Source organism: Zea mays, unplaced genomic scaffold (assembly GCF_902167145.1).
Source record: "Zea mays cultivar B73 unplaced genomic scaffold, Zm-B73-REFERENCE-NAM-5.0 scaffold_383, whole genome shotgun sequence".
Classification (NCBI taxonomy): domain Eukaryota; kingdom Viridiplantae; phylum Streptophyta; class Magnoliopsida; order Poales; family Poaceae; genus Zea; species Zea mays.
Genome location: NW_023367018.1, coordinates 52,364 through 60,990, shown reverse-complemented (window position 1 = coordinate 60,990; position 8,627 = coordinate 52,364). Strand labels below are relative to the sequence as shown.

The 8,627-nt window shown below is 44.5% G+C and overlaps 2 non-coding genes across 2 annotated transcripts; one reads left to right on the top strand and one right to left on the bottom strand.

The window, feature by feature from the left end:
- Positions 1-3,600: 3,600 nt before the first annotated feature.
- Positions 3,601-3,674, top strand: TRNAD-GUC (transfer RNA aspartic acid (anticodon GUC)). Its single transcript has one exon. It is a non-coding gene; the product is annotated as a tRNA-Asp (tRNA).
- Positions 3,675-4,301: 627 nt separating this feature from the next.
- On the bottom strand, positions 4,302-4,373 carry TRNAN-GUU (transfer RNA asparagine (anticodon GUU)). The gene has a single exon. It is a non-coding gene; the product is annotated as a tRNA-Asn (tRNA).
- Between the last annotated feature and the right edge of the window lie 4,254 nt (positions 4,374-8,627).

Below are 8,627 nucleotides of genomic sequence, written 5' to 3'. Positions count from 1 at the left end.
TATCATATAATCTCCTGCTTTGGAGTGAAGAAAGAAGTTCGCTCAGTTCATTCATTAGGAGCGTCAGACTAGGCCTTTCTTTCAACGAATGTCTCATTCTAATCTACTACCCGGATCCCTTTGCTACTAAGCGAGCCAACTATCTATCGACAGACCCATCAGCTTTGCACTTAACTAACCCATTTATTTCCAACAGTTTGACGCCCCATTCCTCGTTTTCCCACTTGTACTTCTATGCCTTGCCCCATAGAGAGGAGTCTTCTTTCTTCGGAAAAACGGCTGAATTCGATTAAGTATTCCCATAGAGAAAAAAGCCCACTAATAACTGGAGCTGGAGGTAGTAGCCCTTCCTCTTTGGTCTAGTTGACCGCAGCACCCATTGCCGAAAGCAGCTCATACGGGGGTATTTCCTTGGCCAACGCTTCTAGTAGGAGGCATATTCCTTTCTCCCGAGGGTGAGGTTTCTCACTTTTGCCTATGGCTGGCATAACCAAATCTAGAGCGGAGTGAGCCAATCCATTTGTAACCGTTTCAAAGTCTTCTGCGGCATCTTCTGGATCAGAATCTCCTGCTCAACCGAGAATGAATTCATTTTCATTGTATTATGTGGCAGTCCCACTACTTTCAACCATGGAAGCGAATCGATGATCCTGTCCAGAGTATCTTTATGAAGAATATCCTAGCCTAGTCATAGCTTTCTTTGTAAATGATCTCTCCTCTGCATCGCTGGAAAAGTTCTCAACCGGATTATCGGAGAACAACCGCACTCAACCAAGAACTTCCCCTTCCCCCATTTCCCTGTCTTCGCTATTTTGCTTTTCTACTGCTTGCTCCCCGAGCTCCCTATCCGAGTAAGTCCTACCTTCCTGGTTGGCAAGTAGTAAACCCTACTTCCCTTTCAAATCCTTGATTTGATCATCTTCATTCCATGGTGGACGGAGGAAAACTAGTTACAAATGTTCTTTGCTCGTGATACTTTGAATTGAAAGAGGAACGCTTGCAACGATAGCCCTTGTCAAGCAAAGCATCCTAGTGTGAAAAAGCAAGAAAATGCACTGACTGGCCCTGCCTTCAGCCGTACTCTCCTTTCATCTGGGTGGGTACTAGTTTGAAAGCAGGAACTCGGAAAGGAGGCACGGTTTTAGCAAGAAGCAAGGAATTCCAATTCATAGGAAAGCCAGCCCTTCGAAGAAAACGGAAGTGCTAGCAACGAAAGCAGCAGGGCCACGAATCGGATTAACAGATAGGGATCAGGTTGTTGTTGAAGTTCAGTAAAGAGCAGGGCCAAGCCAAGCCGGATTAGCAGAAGAAAAAAAGAAAGAGAAGGGATACCCTTGCATCCCTTCTCTTTCCATTTTCAATATTACAGATTATCTAATCTTTGTTGCTGCTTAGGACTAGGCGAACATCAGATGAGATGAAAGCTAGTACTACCTCATACGATACGGTGAAGAAATTCTAATCTGCTCTAGAAAACCACTTTTCATGTTCCAGATATAGCACGTAGGTTGTGACTCCACATGGGGAGCTGAGGGACATAACATGATAATAGAAGGTCATCCTAGGTAGAGCTGTAGCACAGATCCACGGAGCGGGAGGTAAGAGGAAAAGAAAAGAATACCACCATAAAAGAAAATTGTGCCCTCTTGAGCCCTAAACCTAGGAGCAATGGTTTCTCTCCTTCCCAAACTGCAACCGCAACCAGTTCTAATTCAAACAGTGTGGTGGAGTTCAATCAGAAACTCTCCTTCATCCCTCTTCAAATGCATTCCTCACTACGAGATTGAATATGTTTTCCCAGCCTCCCACCAGTAGGCGAATCCCTCCAACCAATGACTACACTACCTTGGTTATCCGCTTTCATGTCTTGGATTGAGCTTTCTAACTCTTATTATAGTTGGGTGGGCGGAAAGAAAGGACAAGATTCCTGCTTCGTTCAAAGTCCTAGTCCTGTCTCCTGATATCTCGCCCGCTATTTCTATCTCCGCTAAACCTAGTCACTTGGCTAGCTATACTTCTATAGGAACTATCTAAGCTATACTTTACTTGACATGACTGCCTATCCTGGAACTAAAAGTCTTAAATACGTCTCTCTTGGCTACCCGTGACTTGCGTTGACCTATCCCTACTACTTGGTTATTAGCTTACCCTTTTATACCTATTAGAAACCCTAGCTAGCTTGTAAACACCTATCTCGTGCTTTACTTCTATACTGACCTAAACGTGAACTGAACAATATGCCTACCTTTTTTATGTTTCTCAACAATAAGCATCCCGTGGTGACAACAAACCATATGCCAACAAACAACTCCTTAAAATGCTTATATGTATACAGCTTGGCCTTGCTATTCACAAATGTCTATCAGCTTCTCCTGCTTCTATACTTGCCTATCTGTGACATGACCTATTCCTACTTGCTTTGTCAACTACTTTACGATACTTAACTTAACTTTACGATACTTTACTTTATCCCCAGACCTATAAACAATGGGTCTCAATTCGGGAGGAAGAACCGGTAAATTGTACATACGAATGTCAATCTTCATTTAATACACTGGTAGGGGTCGATCAGGCAAATCCCAAAGCCCCGAACTGCTCTACTGATCTTCTCTCTCTTCAGACTCACTGAACCAGACTCCTTTTGCACTGAGAACACAATTAAGAACCCTCCTTCTCACATCACAAGAAGGCAAACCTTGTACGTTGATCGAATCTTCTTTCGCATCCAGAAGAGAGGCTGTGGGCTATCCGAGAGAGTGGTTCAGGTGACTACCGGAGTCATTGATTAAGCAGGTCAGATGGGCTTAGTAGGGCTCGAACCTACAATATCACCGTTATGAGCGGTACGTTTCAACCAATTAAACTATAAGCCCAATCGGATCTCTACATGCCGGGAAGAGCGGACAGAAAGAGGAGACCCTTTGCTCTATCTCCTTCTTCCTCTTCCCGGGGCCCCGGAGGGCAAGCCCTATTAAAGAAGCTAAGTGACTTTCGTCACTCAAGTAGTGAGTTTGAGAGTGGCCGTTAGGGCGACCACTTGTACTTCTAGGCCTTGGCGACCTATAGTCTTGTTACGCAACACAGCTTCACTCGATTCAGTAAATCAATAGTTCAAACCAGCCCACTAATAGCTTAGATAGTGGCCCTTCCACTTTGGTTTGGTATAGTTGACCCTACCTATTGACTCAAGGTAAGACCTCTGACTCAAGGTTCATAGGAAGGGGGAACCCAGACGTAGTGGGATGTAGGCTTCAGTTGTTTTGGTACTTTTGCACTACCTACGTCTTATTATTTATTTTGTAACCGGCTTTTCACCGGCAGGTCAGTAGGCCTTTTAGAAGGCGAACAAACGAAAGTTCTCCGCGGGCGCTAGCGCTATCTTGTTCGCTTTTGTCAACTGAAGTCGCGCGTAGCGCCAACTAACTGATAGCTGATAGAGCGCGGAGCCCCGAGTCTAAGCGAGCAGAGCCATTTCTTTGTCGTCAAAAGAAAAAAAAAGTACTAAAGGCGAAGGGCATTCTGTTGTACAGCTACTTTGGTTTTGGTATAGTTACAAAGGTAACCGGTAGGTGACTGTTGAATCGACAGTAGTTACGAAAGGGGGAAATAGCTCAGTTGGTTAGAGTGCTGGTCTGTCACGCCAGAAGTCGCGGGTTCGAACCCCGTTTTCCCCGCACGATCTTCCTCTTCCTGCCCGACTCATTTTGTCTTCACTGGAAGCTGCTGATCCCAGCGTAGCATTCAAGACAATTGTTCCTTCTTCGGTCTCCCTCCACCCCCTTCGTTTGTTGTGGGTCGCGTCTCACCGCAGGCACTTAATGAAAATGAATGAGTGAAGATCTTCCTTCCCCCCTTGTGTCTTACCAAGGACTGAGTTCCCACTTGTGGCGAAAAAAAAGTATACCATCCCACCCGGCCTCCCCCCGGGGGGTTAAGGTTCCTCTCGGAGACTGCCAGTCTACAAGAAGCTGGCAGAGCTTTAGCCATTGGACCACATCCATCCATCCTCCTACCTAAACAGTGACGCCTTTTCTTGTTCGTTCTTCGAATTACGCTAGTGGAGACTAATTCCTTCCGGCTAATGAAGATACTACCCCAGTCTTCCCATTCATTCCCAGTGGATCCTTTTCATTGAACGAACCAAGTTCACCTATACGAGAGTGAGGAATAGAAATCCTACAATCAACTTCCCACTTTTTATGTCCCGTTTGACGATTCTGCTGCGTCTTTAGAAAAGAAAAAGGAGAAGGACAGGGTCAGAAAAGCGATAACTATCAATTCGAATTCAGAATGAATCAAATCTCCCCAAGTAGGATTCGAACCTACGACCAGTCAGTTAACAGCCGACCGCTCTACCACTGAGCTACTGAGGAAGAACGGACTTAAGGAAGCTGACTCTCGTTCTTTGGACCAACCAACCGAAAAGAAAAAAAGTTAGTCACTTTTTCTCTTTTCCGGGAGAAAGGGTGACGATAGCAATCCCCTTTGCCTCCCCGGCCGGGGAGCCCCCAGGACAGGACAAGGGGGGCGGCGGTCAACCATCAACTCTCGATATGCATATTGATCAATCGATCTCTGCGTCCTGCCAGTTCGCTAAGTAGACTCACTCTACCGAGGGGCAACTAAGGTTGGTTCCTGCCAACTGCTTCCCTTGCTGATCAGCAAGGGAATTGGCAAGTATGAGAGAGGACTCTCTCTGTCTCTCCGAGTTTCAACTACTAAGTGAAGTGAAGTAGCACTTCAGCTATTCTAAATGTAAATAGATTCCGATCAAGCAAGCAGGAGAAGGTGGTCCTTTCATCTCTCTGTCTGCTCCATGCTCTATAGCCTAAGGATCATGAGCAGGTTTAATGCTAGAAAAAAGGAGATCTGCCTAATCATTTCGGTAGATGAAGTAGTGGGATGGGAGGTCACGAAGGAAGTAAGGGGCGTGTTAAGTTGATAATTTCGAACATTGTAGCATCCTTTTGACGGTTGGGCTTTGAGTTGAGTTCTTTTAAGAACTCTTAATATGAAAATACACATCATAAAATGACGCATCGAGCGAGACCATTCTGTTTCATTGTGAATGAAAGACGTTTTCGACCAAAAACATCTACTCATATCCAGCTTCGTGTCATTTTTCTTCCATTCGCTCGCAGGCTAAACCCCCAAGATCTTTCACTGTTCAGTTTGGTTTCCGTTCGTTAGCAAGTGCCCGGCATCCGTCAAACGAACATCGGCTAGTTGTGCTAGCTTTTCTAGCTACCTCTTTCACCATTCATTGGTTTGCGGATCTCTCCGATTCATTCCCGACTTCCATCCAGGAAGCGATCTCGGTAACCCACGATAAATCCAAATCCTATCAAAACAGCTGTTCCAATCCAATGAAGATATCTCAACATCAATCAACTATTCTTATCGGAAGCTTAGTCTAAACCGAGAAACAAGTTTTTTCGCATCGCTAATAATCCGGCGAAGGGAGGATTCTTCAGAGCGGGATCAATGGACAACGGAGATTTCATAGCTGTCCGGGTGGTTAGGACATCCTATCTTGAGAGATTTAGAAGGGAATGCATGTGCCTACCCTCAAACTTTTGGTTTTGTTTTGTTAGACGGATACGGGATTGTGAGAGCTGATGTTCCGGGATAGAAATCCAGTGTCGAACAAGTAAGTGTAACTTTTAAGTTATCAGGTGGTGAACTCGATAGAAAAGGGTTCTTTCTTATTCGTTAGAGGAGGGTTGTTCTTATGAACGAACAATTTCCAATGACAAGATGGTTGTGCAATCTTGTTATTTTTTTACTATAACTGCAACTGCTACAACTACAAGACGAGAAAAAGATGAAAAAATCCAGTCTATCGCTGGAAGAAGATTGGAATGCGCCCCAAGAGGTGATCGAAATAAAGAGGATAGAAGTCTTTCAAAATCACCCCCGCGTAAAGGAAAAAGCCCTTTCTTATTCTTGGTCGTCTTGCCCCCCTGCTAAAAGATTTCCGTTTCAAACCAGGTTGTTCTTTCGCTTCTACGCTCGTCATTACCTTTTCGTGCTTTCTCGTACCAGTGCGTATATCAATGAAATGGGGTTTCCTTTTAGATTAGAATAGAACCGCCCACTATGTCTGTGATCCAATCTCAGAACTCTTCTTTCTTTCCTCGTTCATCCAATAGCTCTCCAAATGGAACCTCAGCTTTCATAAACAGGAGCCGAAAGAAGGCGGATTGATGCAAGTGTAATCATTCCACGGATAAAGAAAAGAGTGCATGCATCAGTCTCAGTCTCAAAGCCCTTTGAGGCAGTCGGAATTCTCGTATCAATAAGATCATATCGGTATCCATCTATGAAAGATCTCTATTGCATCAAACCTCCCCCTAGCCCGTCCCTTTTTGGTATAGAAAGTTCCAGCCAATTCCAATAGCTTGATAGAGGGCGCTATTACCCTTCAGCTCAAACTTTCGGAAAGCTCTATAGTATCGTATTCCGCTCGTATGCTCTCGTTATGTAATATAATACCTTTTACCGTTCATCAAGTGAACGTAGCCCTTTCGTAGTCTATGCCCCTTTATTCTTAAGTGGGGGAATCCTCTGAAAGCCGGTGATCGAGTGAGTAAGTCCGCCAGGAAGCTAGTTCTTTAGGGCTTAAATGAAAGCTTGTCGGCTGTGAAAAGTATACCTTTCCTTTCCCACCAGTTTTTCGGTGCCTTCTTTATGCTCGAGACTAAGGAAGCAAGAGGAAGAGTGAGGGTCGACAGGCAAAGAATGGCTTGAGTGAAAGCTGGAGTGGCACAAGACAGATTGAAAGCAAAGGGAATAGCTCATATGGAAAGATACATATATAGTAAATTGAATTTGAAAGATACCCGTAATAAGCGATATTCTAAAAGATTCAGAATGAATGAAGACTTTCTAATAACATAGGGTTCCCGTGCAGCCAATGGGATTGGGGGAGTAGTTCATAGTTCCCCTCTAGCCAATCCTAAAAGTTCTTCTGCCTTCGATCCAGTGGTAAGCCTTTCAAGTTTCCAGCCAGTAGACAAGAAATTCTGTACTGTAAGTAAGAGACTAGGGATAGCCATCAGAAAAGGGGAAGCCTGTCTCAATCAGTACTTCTTTTTTTGGAAAGCCAGGTTTTTTTATATGAAACTCAGGCAAGAAGACGAAAAGACGTTCACGTTACCAATTCCGTCTCGTCTGATCTTTTTTTTATTGGTTTTGTTTTTTCTCTCGTGCCCTTCCGGGTGGTACAAAGAACTGATGTAGGGGTTGCCGCTCCTTACCTTAGTTCATCTCTCGGTAGAACAAGGCACCTATGCGGTGGGTTCGACTCCCACAGGAGCGTACATTTCCAATCGATTTGGTACTTTTCTTGATTCAGAGTTCTTGCTGTCCATTACAGATTCTTTAGCGATGTAAAGCCATCAGGCAGTAGACCGGCAAGGGAACGGCTGTCTCGGTATTCGTTCTTGAATCAGTGACTGAGAGTAAGGGCTAGTGATTCATCTAATCAGACTAGTGGGGCATCTTTCTTTTCGTAGTAAGCAACTCTATTGAGAAAGCTCTTTCTTGATCGAAGTAAAGAATCATTGTAGTTCCTCTTTAGGCGAGCTACTTCGTTCCTATTCTCCGATTCTGAATAGGATCAGGTTGTAATGAACCAAAAATACTTCGCTAAGGTTCAACCGTTTCGCTACGGTTTTCTTCCAATTTCTTCTAAGGAAGTAAAATAAAAGAAAGAAAATAAAGGCCTTATAAGCTTTCTCTGTATGGAAAAAGGAAGAAGATGCTGCTTCGGCTTCCGTTTCTAGCTCTGCTTGAGCTGCTTCGTCTGTTTCTCTTGATGTGGATGTCGGTGAGTCAGATCTCTTCTCTCACTTTCGGAGCACAGTTGGTCCTCAATTTGAAAACCGACAAAGGTGACTTCTTCCTTATTCACGCCTTGATGCACCGCACCTTTTTCGTGTTCAATCTCGCCTGAGAGCAGTGCATCGATACCATTCGTCTTGAAGAGCCTATATAAGCCCTGACCGAAGAGAATCCTTTGATATCCGTCTTGCCTTCTCAGTCCTCCTTCTCATCCCATAGGTCTCAGGGTCCCCTCCACCGACCCTTGTACTATAGGTTTCCGGGCGTGAGCCAAACCTAGGGCTTGGATCGAAATATAGCTTTGCTTCCTTTTTTTCTTTAGTCAGAAAGAGTTCCCAGCTTATAGTAAAGGCTATAATAGTTCTAGTTTTCTTTCTCATTAGGGAAGGCGGGCTCGCAAGCCTAGCCTTATTTTTAGCGGCCGGGAGCTAATGTGAGAGGCATCGGCAGCCTCAACCACGGTTCAAGCACCGGCTCACGACAGAGCTTGATCATACCTGGACCTACTTCATTTTCTACTCCTGTAGGTTAGGTTACCGATTTTCCTCCGACGATGACTCTAGGTGAGGGACTTAGGCCTATCAACGGCATTCTGGACCTGCCTTTCTTCTCACTTGATAACAGATCATCTAGCTCTCTTTTATAGTATAGTAAAAGTCTATCTGGGCACGGAAGCTAAGCGGGCTAAGAAAAAGGCTTAATAAGATGAGTGGGGAAGAAAAAGTATAGCATTCATTCCGAACTGATTCTAAGAATCGCTATTAGATGCTTCTGCAGATTCG